The following is a 13,972-nucleotide window of genomic DNA, read 5'->3' as shown; positions in this document are numbered from 1 at the left end:
TCTCAATTGTAGAACTGATTGCGTGTTTATCGCTAGAGTGACAGAAGAAGGGAACAGGATACCAGTGGATTGGCAAGGAACATAACCCGACTACACGTCTTCATAAAACATCTTACGTTGTACATTACGCTATTCCACTTCACTCGGCATGTGAGATCCTGAGACTCGAAAAGTTCTGCTAGCTAATATTAGCATAAATCTATAGCTTAACAACCCTGGTGGTAGACTTGTATACAAGTTCAATCTTTCATCAACATTTTTCCTAACTATAGTCTTATTTGTAAAAATAGGCTATATTTGGCCCGTTTACATGGAGTCTATCAGCAGCAAATTGTTTACAAACCCCAACACAGTACCTTGTAGTGGTGTTTCTACACTTTCCAAATATGCCTCTGTTTTTCAACTTTGGTGCCCATCTTCATGTAAATGGCCATGTTAATTATATGCAAATGAGGAGAAAAATGCTTTGCTTTGCCCGGGAAACTAGAGCTGAGACTGAAGCCCATCAAGCTACGGCATACCCGCAAAGAACTAGTGCCTTCATTTTCATAGGAATAAAACAGCAATTTCTATGAAATTTTGCTCCAGAACTCAGCAAGGGTCCTATGAGTGGAAACTCCACTACAAACTAATGTGCTTAACTAAATTTACTTATGACACACTCCATCTAACCATAACAGAGATCCTGTTCCTGAAACCAAAGTACCAAAGCGTGGGTAAGATTTAAGCTAACACAAAGGCTTCAGCGAGAGTCGAACTAGCGACCCCTGGTTTACGAGACCAGTGCTCTAACCTCTGAGCTATGAAGCCTTCCTAGACCTATGTGTATATCGATATGTCGGAGCAAAGCTTTGTTTTAGAGCTCTAGAAGCTCTTTGGTGGTGTTTGTATTGATGACGGTAAAATACTTCATGGTAAAAGCACATGGAAACAGTTGAAAAATTTTCCTTTAGCAATGAATTTGACATTGGCATAGAAGAAGATCAATTTGCTAGGTACATGAAGGCTTATTCTTACCCGACCAGAGTAATAATTATTGCGTAAGACTTGTAAAACCTGTAAAGATGGATATGAGAAATATTCTAATACATGTTAGAGCTGCTCCACATTATAAAGAGTTTCAACGGGAGGTTGAACATGCCTAAATTCCTATTTAGACAAGCAAACATCTGAATGTTATAGATACCAAACAGAGATGCATCTCCACTCAAAGCGAGAAATGCTCCATGAGGATTTCATTTTCAAAGGTACAGTATTTAACCACCGTGTCTAAATGTTTTCTGGGTCTATATTTGACATCTTAGACGAAGCTAGTAGGGTGATGGTCAGTCGGAAGGATCGACGTGATCTTTCACAAAAGTGCGAGCAGCAAAGGCTCCAGCGAGAATTGAACTCGCGACCCCTGGTTTACACGACCAGTGCTCTAACCACTGAGCTATGAAGCCAAGACAAAAACTCCCCTTCCTTTGGTTTACTTTTCCAAACCTCCTCCACAGTGAACTGGTGCATTACCAATTAGGTGCTCCGGCATGGGATAAGCATAAGTCAAAGACTCTATGAAATCTCAAGTGTAGAACTGATTGCGTGTTTATCGCTAGAGTGACAGAAGAAGGGAACAGGATACCAGTGGATTGGCAAGGAACATAACCCGACTACACGTCTTCATAAAACATCTTACGTTGTACATTACACTATTCCACTTCACTCAGCATGTGAGATCCTGAGACTCGAAAAGTTCTGCTAGCTAATATTAGCATAAATCTATAGCTTAACAACCCTGGTGGTAGACTTGTATACAAGTTGAATCTTTCATCAACATTTTTCCTAACTATAGTCTTATTTGTAAAAATAGGCTATATTTGGCCCGTTTACATGGAGTCTATCAGCAGCAAATTGTTTACAAACCCCAACACAGTACCTTGTAGTGGTGTTTCTACACTTTCCAAATATGCCTCTGTTTTTCAACTTTGGTGCCCATCTTCATGTAAATGGCCATGTTAATTATATGCAAATGAGGAGAAAAATGCTTTGCTTTGCCCGGGAAACTAGAGCTGAGACTGAAGCCCATCAAGCTACGGCATACCCGCAAAGAACTAGTGCCTTCATTTTCATAGGAATAAAACAGCAATTTCTATGAAATTTTGCTCCAGAACTCAGCAAGGGTCCTATGAGTGGAAACTCCACTACAAACTAATGTGCTTAACTAAATTTACTTATGACACACTCCATCTAACCATAACAGAGATCCTGTTCCTGAAACCAAAGTACCAAAGCGTGGGTAAGATTTAAGCTAACACAAAGGCTTCAGCGAGAGTCGAACTCGCGACCCCTGGTTTACGAGACCAGTGCTCTAACCTCTGAGCTATGAAGCCTTCCTAGATCTATGTGTATATCGATATGTCGGAGCAAAGCTTTGTTTTAGAGCTCTAGAAGCTCTTTGGTGGTGTTTGTATTGATGACGGTAAAATACTTCATGGTAAAAGCACATGGAAACAGTTGAAAAATCTTCCTTTAGCAATGAATTTGACATTGCCATAGAAGAAGATCAATTTGCTAGGTACATGAAGGCTTATTCTTACCCGACCAGAGTAATAATTATTGCGTAAGACTTGTAAAACCTGTAAAGATGGATATGAGAAATATTCTAATACATGTTAGAGCTGCTCCACATTATAAAGAGTTTCAACGGGAGGTTGAACATGCCTAAATTCCTATTTAGACAGGCAAACATCTGAATGTTATAGATACCAAACAGAGATGCATCTCCACTCAAAGCGAGAAATGCTCCATGAGGATTTCATTTTCAAAGGTACAGTATTTAACCACCGTGTCTAAATGTTTTCTGGGTCTATATTTGACATCTTAGACCAAGCTAGTAGGGTGATGGTCAGTCGGAAGGATCGACGTGATCTTTCACAAAAGTGCGGGGGGGCGGAGCCTAACCGCTGAAGTGGATGGAGGTCTGAGCCTGCAGCTCCGTCTACAGAGCAGCCTTACCCCGACCCTACCGCAATTAACCGCCTGAAAATGGGCAAACAAAACCGGGAACGTGGAGGGGACCTGCCGGGGACACCAAACCGCAGGTCCAGTTCGGCAGAACTCCACAAATTCTTCCGAAAAAAGGCCTCTCAGTCTCCGGCCTTGGCACGCAAGATGGCGCCCGAAGATCTGCAGTCAGGGGACGCCCCTGAAGAGTCTGACGTGGAGAGCATGTCTGGCGCAGACATACAGGACACAGGTACGCGCCCCATTACCCAAGCCTTTCTCATGAAAGCCCTAGCAAAAACTATTGCCCCAGTTATGGCCGAATTAGCTGAGATGAAAGCCGAGCTCCAACACATGGGAGGCCGCGTAGATAGATTGGAGTCTGCCCACACGGACATAACACAACACACGGCCACAGCAGCATTGCATATCTCCAATCATCACAACCATCTCAATCGCCTCCATGACATGATTGAGGACTTGGAGAATAGGAACAGGAGAAGAAACATCAGACTGAAGGGCTTACCTGAGTCTTTCCCCCCTGACTCTCTGAGGGAGATCATGTCCGCCATCTTTACAGACATCCTAGGCTCAGAGAGGGCTGCATCCATCCAGATTGAGAGGGTACATCGCTCCATTAGGGCTAAGCCTGCAACTACAGAGCCTCCTAGGGACATAATATGTGGTCTATTGACTTCTGTGGACACAACAGAAGTCCTCATGGCGTCAAGGGACAAGAGACCCCTAATGTATGAGGGCCATGAAATACAGCTATATCAAGATCTGGCACCCTCCACACTCGCTAAGAGGAGATTATTGAAACCATTGCTAGCTACCCTGAGAGAGAAAGGCTTATCTTATGCGTGGCTGTTCCCATTCGGTCTCTCTGTCATGAATCAGGGCCGCAGGATATATTACTGGGTCTGGACCCGATACCCATACCATCTTGGTCAATGCTTCCCGAGGATGTGCACGATTGGCCACCCTTACCCACCCTGGAGAAACAGGCACCATATCGCAGATCTAAATCTCCGAAACAGAAGAAGCCGGTTGCTAGGGGCATTATCAGTGACTGATTCTTCCTCAGCCTTGTCGCCAACCCTTTTTCTTGACACTCTCCCTTAACAGACCTCTGTTATGTTCTGTTATTTCTTGTTATGACACCCACCTAGTATTACTTCTCAGGGACACATCACCCCAAGGTGTCCTCTACCGTTGGGGACGGACAGGACCGGTAGAGCATCCACGTTTTCTGCTATAAACTTTACCATCGGTTCCGTACCAGCTTCTCTATCTGGATCCAATGCTCTCCTCCCTTGATATAAACCCAACGGGACCTTTCCTCACAACACTGCTCGGAATCCCCCCATCCAGATGAGTCTCTTCACCTAATGTTATTGCCTTGTGTATTATTGAGGGTTCTTTCCCTCTCCCCTGGCCCCGAGTCCCCTGTTTCGGGTTCCGCGGCCGGGGGCGATGGATCCCATCTAGCCTCCCTCTCCTCCTTCCTCCCTCCCCTCCCTCCTCCCCTTCCCTCAAGTTAGCCCGCAGTGTTATATGTCAAGAATTTATCTCTACCCGCATTCACAGTTATACTAAGTTCTTCGCTAAGCTCTCACAATGTGATGCATCCTACATAATATATGTCATTCTTACTCTTACTTAATGCATATGCCTTGTGTACAATAAGGGCTCTCTCCTTCCCCCCTGCCCCTGGGTCTCCCAGCTGGGTCCCACGGTCAGGGGTGATGGTCCCCCCCCCCCCCTCCTCTCTTCCCTCCCCTTTCCTTCTCCCCCCCCCCCCTTACTCTACGGCTTTAGGCCTCCTTAAGCTAGCTTACAATGTTTTATGTTAAAAACTTTTTTCTCTGGTTAAGTTAATCAGTTATATTAAGCTTCTTACTAAGTTCATTAAGTTTTTTGTCTTAGTGTGACATATTTCTCATCTAGTATTTGGATTTCATAGCCATAGTAGTTTCACTGATATACTATTCCTCATCAATGCTTGCTCTTCTCTGGTGTCGCCTACTCTCAACCTCCCCTCCCTCTCTCCCTCCTCTGCTCCTACCCCTTGCCTTTTCTTCTCTCTCTCCCTTTTCATCCTGCTCCTGCTTTTCTCTTCAACCTACCAAAAACTTGTCTTTCATCCCTCCCTCTTCTCTTAATAGAGACTCAGAAATTTATATTTGTTACTGTTTCTCTAAATTATCTCTGTGGTGTCGTGCCCGCCCTGTTCGGCTCATACCTGAACCCCTACTCTCACCTGCTGACCTTAGCTAACTGTAGCACCAGATTACTCCCGGTGTCATAGCCCTCACTGCCTCAATCTCGTGGAACTCTCCCCAAAGCTTTAAAACTCCCGGTTCCCCTTCCCCTTCTCCTCTCCCTTTCTCCCCCACATCCTCCCCCCCCCCTCACCTCTACCTACCCCCTCCCCCCCACTACCTCTGCAGCTCTCCCCACTTCTCAACTCACATCACTCCATTCTCAACCCATTTAGTTACACGCCACTCTCTTTAGGGTCGTCAGGTAGGCTGTGACGATTAGGACTTTTACTTCGTTCCCCACCCACCCGCTATCCATACTCGGATAGCTCCGGAAAATTTTCTCTGCTAACCTCTGGCGAGTCTCAGGCACCCTCGCCAAAAAATTTTTTTTATTTCTCCCTGACTTTACATTATTCTCCCTCAGTTGACGTAGTCAGATACACTTTCCCCTCTCCCCTCCCCGACCCTCCCTATCCTATCCTCTCTAACACTCCTTCTCCGTCTGAACCCCCCCCCCCCCTTCTCCTCTCTTTCACTTTTTCTCCCTCCCCATTTCCCTTTTCTCTCTACGCCCCTCACGCTTCCCCCTCCCCTTCGCTCCCTTTATTCCCAACCCCTCCCTTTTTTCTTCTCCTCCCTCTAATACCTCACTGCTTACTCCCTTTCTGTATCTCTTTCTCTTCTTATACCTTTGGCTGGTTGCGGCCTGCGGCCAGGCCCTTCCTCGATATGTCAGACCACATTCTCACTTCCTTCAATGTCCACGGACTAAACTCCCCCAATAAACGATCACAAATATTTACCATCCTTAAAAGACTTCGCACCAAAATAGCTTTTCTGCAAGAAACACACTTCAAAACTGGAAAAATTCCGCGCTTCTCAACAAAATACTTCCCCCTTTCTTTCCACTCCACCAACCCCTCGGCAGCCACAAAAGGGGTCTCCATCCTTTTCCACCACTCAGTTCCCTTCCATTCCGCACAGACATATGCAGACGCAGATGGCAGGTTCTTGTTCCTCAAAGGCACAATCGCCTCTCAGAAATATACGTTTGTAAATGTGTATGCTCCCAATAAAGACCAGGTCCCTTGGCTACTAGAGGTCCTCAAAAAGCTAGAGTTATTTGCTGAAGGCCCAATCATACTAGCAGGCGACCTCAATCTAGCACTAGATCCATCTTTAGACACCTCCACAGGCTCCTCTTCCACACCGCAGAAAGCCAGAGGCAGGCTTCAACAAGATTTTTCTGACCTAAACTTAATAGATGTCTGGAGAACCCTTAATCCCACTACAAAAGACTTCTCCTTTTATTCTAACCCTCGAAATTCCTATCAACGCTTAGACTACTTTCTCCTCTCCACTGACCTATTACCCCATGTCACTAAGGCCAAAATAGATGTGATATCTGTCTCGGATCATGCCCCGGTATGGATCCAAGTTAACTTTGCCCAGCTCCCGAGGAAAGACTGGAACTGGAGGTTAAACGAATCACTCCTCGATAGATCAGATGTGACCGACTCAATCAAAAAACAACTAGAGACATATTTTAGCATCAATGCAAATTCAGACACTTGCCCCACAATTACATGGGAAGCCCACAAATCTGTGATAAGAGGGGCTTTCATCTCTATTGCTTCTAAACTTAAAAAAGAGTCACAGTTTGAACTCGACTCCATTCTCTCCAACATCTCAAAAATCGAAAGACTTCGCAAGGCCTCCCTTAGAACCAACTCGGACGCAGAATTGCGCTCCCTTAGAGAAAAACTGAAAGACATTATAAACTCCCGCACTGCAAAACAATTCCTCCACTTCCAGCACAGGATCTATGCCCATGGGGACAGAGGAGGTAAGCTCATGACCTCCATGATCAAAAAACAAAAATCAAACTGTTTTATTTCAGAGATTAAAGACCATTTAGGGATAACTAGGCGCTCCACCAAGGACATCTCATACGCGTTCCACAAATTTTACACAGATCTTTACAATCTCACCTCACACCGCACTAATGAGAACATCTCTCTCCACAAAAACAAAATAAATGACTTCTTATCCTCTGTAAACCTTCCTTCTTTAACCAACGAGGACATCTCTCCCCTCCTCGACCCCATATCTCATGAAGAAATAAGACAGGTTTTAAACAGCTTTCCTAAAGGCAAAAGCCCTGGACCGGATGGCTTCCCCCTTCATTACTATAAAACCTTTCTCTCCACACTTCTACCCCACTTTGCCCTTTCTTGTAATGCTCTCCTCTCTGGAAAAGCACTCCTGAAACACGCTCAAGAAGCCCATATCACAATCTTACCCAAAGAGGGAAAAGACCCTAGCGCCTGCGGTAGCTACAGACCCATCTCATTGCTAAATGTCGACCTTAAACTGTGGGCAAAGATCCTAGCATATAGAATTAAGTCCCTCATCCCTAAACTTTTACACCCGGACCAAGCCGGCTTTGTTCTAGGGAGGGAGGGGAAAGATAATTCCCATCGCCTCCTTCATGCTATCGCCCACGCAAAGAAAACTCACTCGGACTTGATACTATTAGGAATAGATGCCGAAAAGGCCTTTGATCGAGTTGACTGGCTCTTTATGAAGGCCACCCTCGAAAAATTTGGTTTTCCTCCAGAGTTTATCACCGCCATTTTCTCCCTTTACGACACTCCTTATGCAAAACTAAAAATTAACGGTACTTTGTCAACCCCCTTTCACATCACGAATGGAACACGACAGGGTTGCCCCCTATCCCCCTCTTTGTTTATTCTAACCCTGGAGCCTCTTTTACAGCTAATTAGGTCCAATCCTGACATTCACGGCTTAAACATAGGGAAGCACACCTTACATACAGCCGCCTTTGCAGACAACGTACTCATTCTGATCTCAAATCCTGAACTAGCTCTGCCAACCATTACTAACCTAATCAGTAACTACAGCACTGTAGCGGGCTACAAAGCTAATCTTGACAAATCAGAAGTCCTAAACATTAATATCCCCCGGAATCGTGCGACTCAAATAGCCGCTTCCACCTCTTTGAAATGGACCTCCAGCAAGATCAAATATCTAGGTATCTACTTAACAGCAGACATCAAGGATCTCTATGAGGCCAACTTTGTCCCGCTCCTGGCGGACATCAGAAAAATGTTAATGTCCTACCAAGGCATGCCCTTTTCATGGTTTGGCAGACGCAACCTCCTGCAGACCTATGCCCTACCCAAAGTACTCTATAGACTCCACATGCTTCCAATTCGTTTACCCCCTCAATTTTTTAAATCCTTAAAATCCCTCTTCTCTTCCTTTCTTTGGAGAGGAAAACACCCGAGACTCTCCATGGCTTTGCTGCTGAAGAAGAAACAAGCAGGTGGGATTGGCCTCCCTAACGTCTTTAGTTACTACAAAGCGGTCCAACTGAAACGTTGGATGGACCTCACGTACAATTCCTCGAACCTCCTGATAGCAGACCTGTCACGCACCACCTTTGGACACTCTACCCTCTCCGACCTCTGGCTTTATGGCCGCCCCGGACATAAGTCCAGCAACGTTCACCATCTTCTCCTTGGAGCTTGCGAAACATGGCGAGATGCGAGAGACACCCTAGCTCCATACCCCTCTCCTCTCCTATCACTAGGCACCCTACCTGAATTCTTAGGAAAGTCGAGTCTGGCAAACCTCCCTGTTTGGTCAACTCTAATCCCTAAAAAACTCTTTGATGTCCTGGGACCCGACCGAAAATTTGATCCAGAGACCTTTCACTCATTGCTCGCAGATATGCCCAGCCCTTCCTTCCTACACACATTACATTTGGAAGGCATAATTAAACAAGCCACTGCCCTGGGGACTATACGGACCTCGCTGACCACATTCGAACGCTCAGTCATGGCAAAACACAAGCTTCTCCACAAAACCTCATATGTTCTTTCATCTCACATTGACCCCTTGGTGATTCAGAAACCCGCCTTCTTATTCGCCTGGGAAGATGACCTTAACGTTACATTCTCGGACGAACAAGTGCAACAAGTTCTGTCACATTCTCATGGGTTTTCCCCTTGTGTTCGCCTCCAAGAATCTCACTATAAACTGCTCACCAGGTGGTATCGGACACCAGACTGGCTACTGAAGCATAATCTGACAGACAAATCATCTTGTTGGAGATGTGGATCTCAGGAAGGTTCCCTGCTCCATATATGGTGGTCCTGCCCTAAAATACAGACTTACTGGCTATCGATTCAAGAAGTAATCCGCGAGCTTACCTCCCCGTCATTTGAACTAACGGACACTATGGTCCTACTGGCCCTCCCGTCCTCCACTTACAAACCTTCAAAATCCAACCTCTTATCTTTACTGATACTAGCAGCAAATGCCTTAATTCCGTTGAAGTGGCTGTCCTCTGACCCCCCTACCAAATCAGAATGGATAGGGAAAGTAAATCAAATTTCTAGATTTGAGGAACTGACGTCCTGGAAAAATAGATCTCATCACAAATTTGAAAAGATTTGGACCCCCTGGCGGTCGCTCTGGCCGCGGGTCGCAACCTAGTCTGCATTCCCTCCTATTCCCCCCCTCCCTCCTCTTTCCCCACTGCCCCCTCAATATCTCATTCACCCGCCCCCCCCCCTCTCCCCTCTCCCCTCTCCCCTCTCGCACATCCTCTCCCACCTACCCTTCCCCCCCCCCACTTTCCGCATACGTGTGCCTGATAATGGTCAACTGAGTTTGTTTTATCATATATTGTCCCCCTACAATAGCTTGACTACTCCAAAGCTTACCAACCACAACACCTCCCTGTCTACCTATCTTTTGATTAAGCCCCACCTTCAACTCTCGTTCACCAGGTGCACAGGGATCCATTCCTCTAGTTATTGATTTTTGGCAGGCGCCATGTCTGCCGTAAAGTCAAATACTGAACAAGCCACTACTACTTGCTCTTCCATTCTTTCCATAAACCTCTCACATGTAAGATGTTTTGGTTTGATTGTCATCTCAGTTCTCCCCACCTTGTTTCATTACCAATGTTTTATCACATATGTTTTATCACCAACGATTTGTACTCACAATTGTAATAACTTCCTATTTCTTCGCGATTGTAACCCCTACCCAATCGTATATTCTCTATTTGTTGTAGTCCTATTATAAATTTCAATAAAAATATTATAAAAAAAAAAAAAAAAGTGCGAGCAGCAAAGGCTCCAGCGAGAATTGAACTCGCGACCCCTGATTTTCAAGACCAGTGCTCTAACCACTGAGCTATGAAGCCAAGACAAAAACTCCCCTTCCTTTGGTTTACTTTCCCAAATCTCCTCCACAGTGAACTGGTGCATTACCAATTAGGTGCTCCGGCATGGGATAAGCATAAGTCAAAGACTCTATGAAATCTCAAGTGTAGAACTGATTGCGTGTTTATCGCTAGAGTGACAGAAGAAGGGAACAGGATACCAGTGGATTGGCAAGGAACATAACCCGACTACACGTCTTCATAAAACATCTTACGTTGTACATTACGCTATTCCACTTCACTCAGCATGTGAGATCCTGAGACTCGAAAAGTTCTGCTAGCTAATATTAGCATAAATCTATAGCTTAACAACCCTGGTGGTAGACTTGTATACAAGTTGAATCTTTCATCAACATTTTTCCTAACTATAGTCTTATTTGTAAAAATAGGCTATATTTGGCCCGTTTACATGGAGTCTATCAGCAGCATATTGTTTACAAACCCCAACACAGTACCTTGTAGTGGTGTTTCTACACTTTCCAAATATGCCTCTGTTTTTCAACTTTCGTGCCCATCTTCATGTAAATGGCCATGTTAATTATATGCAAATGAGGAGAAAAATGCTTTGCTTTGCCCGGGAAACTAGAGCTGAGACTGAAGCCCATCAAGCTACGGCATACCCGCAAAGAACTAGTGCCTTCATTTTCATAGGAATAAAACAGCAATTTCTATGAAATTTTGCTCCAGAACTCAGCAAGGGTCTTATGAGTGGAAACTCCACTACAAACTAATGTGGTTAACTACATTTACTTATGACACACTCCATCTAACCATAACAGAGATCCTGTTCCTGAAACCAAAGTACCAAAGCGTGGGTAAGATTTAAGCTAACACAAAGGCTTCAGCGAGAGTCGAACTCGCGACCCCTGGTTTACGAGACCAGTGCTCTAACCTCTGAGTTATGAAGCCTTCCTAGACCTATGAGTATATCGATATGTCGGAGCAAAGCTTTGTTTTAGAGCTCTAGAAGCTCTTTGGTGGTGTTTGTATTGATGACGGTAAAATACTTCATGGTAAAAGCACATGGAAACAGTTGAAAAATCTTCCTTTAGCAATGAATTTGACATTGCCATAGAAGAAGATCAATTTGCTAGGTACATGAAGGCTTATTCTTACCCGACCAGAGTAATAATTATTGCGTAAGACTTGTAAAACCTGTAAAGATGGATATGAGAAATATTCTAATACATGTTAGAGCTGCTCCACATTATAAAGAGTTTCAACGGGAGGTTGAACATGCCTAAATTCCTATTTAGACAGGCAAACATCTGAATGTTATAGATACCAAACAGAGATGCATCTCCACTCAAAGCGAGAAATGCTCCATGAGGATTTCATTTTCAAAGGTACAGTATTTAACCACCGTGTCTAAATGTTTTCTGGGTCTATATTTGACATCTTAGACCAAGCTAGTAGGGTGATGGTCAGTCGGAAAGATAGACGTGATCTTTCACAAACGTGCGAGCAGCAAAGACTCCAGCGAGAATTGAACTCGCGACCCCTGGTTTACAAGACCAGTGCTCTAACCACTGAGCTATGAAGCCAAGACAAAAACTCGCCTTCCTTTGGTTTACTTTTCCAAACCTCCTCCACAGTGAACTGGTGCATTACCAATTAGGTGCTCCGGCATGAGATAAGCATAAGTCAAAGACTCTATGAAATCTGAAGTGTAGAACTGATTGCGTGTTTATCGCTAGAATGACAGAAGAAGGGAACAGGATACCAGTGGATTGGCAAGGAACATAACCCGACTACACGTCTTCATAAAACATCTTACGTTGTACATTACGCTATTCCACTTCACTCAGCATGTGAGATCCTGAGACTCGAAAAGTTCTGCTAGCTAATATTAGCATAAATCTATAGCTTAACAACCCTGGTGGTAGACTTGTATACAAGTTGAATCTTTCATCAACATTTTTCCTAACTATAGTCTTATTTGTAAAAATAGGCTATATTTGGCCCGTTTACATGGAGTCTATCAGCAGCAAATTGTTTACAAACCCCAACACAGTACCTTGTAGTGGTGTTTCTACACTTTCCAAATATGCCTCTGTTTTTCAACTTTGGTGCCCATCTTCATGTAAATGGCCATGTTAATTATATGCAAATGAGGAGAAAAACGCTTTGCTTTGCCCGGGAAACTAGAGCTGAGACTGAAGCCCATCAAGCTACGGCATACCCGCAAAGAACTAGTGCCTTCATTTTCATAGGAATAAAACAGCAATTTCTATGAAATTTTGCTCCAGAACTCAGCAAGGGTCCTATGAGTGGAAACTCCACTACAAACTAATGTGGTTAACTACATTTACTTATGACACACTCCATCTAACCATAACAGAGATCCTGTTCCTGAAACCAAAGTACCAAAGCGTGGGTAAGATTTAAGCTAACACAAAGGCTTCAGCGAGAGTCGAACTCGCGACCCCTGGTTTACGAGACCAGTGCTCTAACCTCTGAGCTATGAAGCCTTCCTAGACCTATGTGTATATCGATATGTCGGAGCAAAGCTTTGTTTTAGAGCTCTAGAAGCTCTTTGGTGGTGTTTGTATTGATGATGGTAAAATACTTCATGGTAAAAGCACATGGAAACAGTTGAAAAATCTTCCTTTAGCAATGAATTTGACATTGCCATAGAAGAAGATCAATTTGCTAGGTACATGAAGGCTTATTCTTACCTGACCAGAGTAATAATTATTGCGTAAGACTTGTAAAACCTGTAAAGATGGATATGAGAAATATTCTAATACATGTTAGAGCTGCTCCACATTATAAAGAGTTTCAACGGGAGGTTGAACATGCCTAAATTCCTATTTAGACAGGCAAACATCCGAATGTTATAGATACCAAACAGAGATGCATCTCCACTCAAAGCGAGAAATGCTCCATGAGGATTTCATTTTCAAAGGTACAGTATTTAACCACCGTGTCTAAATGTTTTCTGGGTCTATATTTGACATCTTAGACCAAGCTAGTAGGGTGATGGTCAGTCGGAAGGATCGACGTGATCTTTCACAAAAGTGCGAGCAGCAAAGGCTCCAGCGAGAATTGAACTCGCGACCCCTGGTTTACAAGACCAGTGCTCTAACCACTGAGCTATGAAGCCAAGACAAAAACTCCTCTTCCTTTGGTTTACTTTTCCAAACCTCCTCCACAGTGAACTGGTGCATTACCAATTAGGTGCTCCGGCATGGGATAAGCATAAGTCAAAGACTCTATGAAATCTCAAGTGTAGAACTGATTGCGTGTTTATCGCTAGAGTGACAGAAGAAGGGAACAGGATACCAGTGGATTGGCAAGGAACATAACCCGACTACACGTCTTCATAAAACATCTTACGTTGTACATTACGCTATTCCACTTCACTCAGCATGTGAGATCCTGAGACTCGAAAAGTTCTGCTAGCTAATATTAGCATAAATCTAGAGCTTAACAACCCTGGTGGTAGACTTGTATACAA

The 13,972-nt window shown here is 44.2% G+C and overlaps 1 protein-coding gene and 8 non-coding genes across 9 annotated transcripts in view; all 9 read right to left on the bottom strand.

Moving 5' to 3' along the window:
* The window catches only part of APBA1 (amyloid beta precursor protein binding family A member 1), a 567,069-nt gene that overhangs the window by 141,251 nt on the left and 411,846 nt on the right, over positions 1–13,972 (bottom strand). The window lies entirely within an intron of this gene.
* On the bottom strand, positions 738–810 carry TRNAT-CGU (transfer RNA threonine (anticodon CGU)). The gene has a single exon. It is a non-coding gene; the product is annotated as a tRNA-Thr (tRNA).
* Positions 1,373–1,445, bottom strand: TRNAT-UGU (transfer RNA threonine (anticodon UGU)). Its single transcript has one exon. It is a non-coding gene; the product is annotated as a tRNA-Thr (tRNA).
* On the bottom strand, positions 2,300–2,372 carry TRNAT-CGU (transfer RNA threonine (anticodon CGU)). The gene has a single exon. It is a non-coding gene; the product is annotated as a tRNA-Thr (tRNA).
* TRNAS-UGA (transfer RNA serine (anticodon UGA)) lies at positions 10,422–10,494 on the bottom strand. The gene has a single exon. It is a non-coding gene; the product is annotated as a tRNA-Ser (tRNA).
* Positions 11,349–11,421, bottom strand: TRNAT-CGU (transfer RNA threonine (anticodon CGU)). Its single transcript has one exon. It is a non-coding gene; the product is annotated as a tRNA-Thr (tRNA).
* On the bottom strand, positions 11,984–12,056 carry TRNAT-UGU (transfer RNA threonine (anticodon UGU)). The gene has a single exon. It is a non-coding gene; the product is annotated as a tRNA-Thr (tRNA).
* TRNAT-CGU (transfer RNA threonine (anticodon CGU)) lies at positions 12,911–12,983 on the bottom strand. The gene has a single exon. It is a non-coding gene; the product is annotated as a tRNA-Thr (tRNA).
* TRNAT-UGU (transfer RNA threonine (anticodon UGU)) lies at positions 13,546–13,618 on the bottom strand. Its single transcript has one exon. It is a non-coding gene; the product is annotated as a tRNA-Thr (tRNA).

The sequence above is a fragment of the Leptodactylus fuscus genome, chromosome 1 (genome assembly GCF_031893055.1).
Source record: "Leptodactylus fuscus isolate aLepFus1 chromosome 1, aLepFus1.hap2, whole genome shotgun sequence".
In the NCBI taxonomy this organism is placed as follows: domain Eukaryota; kingdom Metazoa; phylum Chordata; class Amphibia; order Anura; family Leptodactylidae; genus Leptodactylus; species Leptodactylus fuscus.
This window is presented reverse-complemented; position numbering and strand designations above follow the sequence as displayed.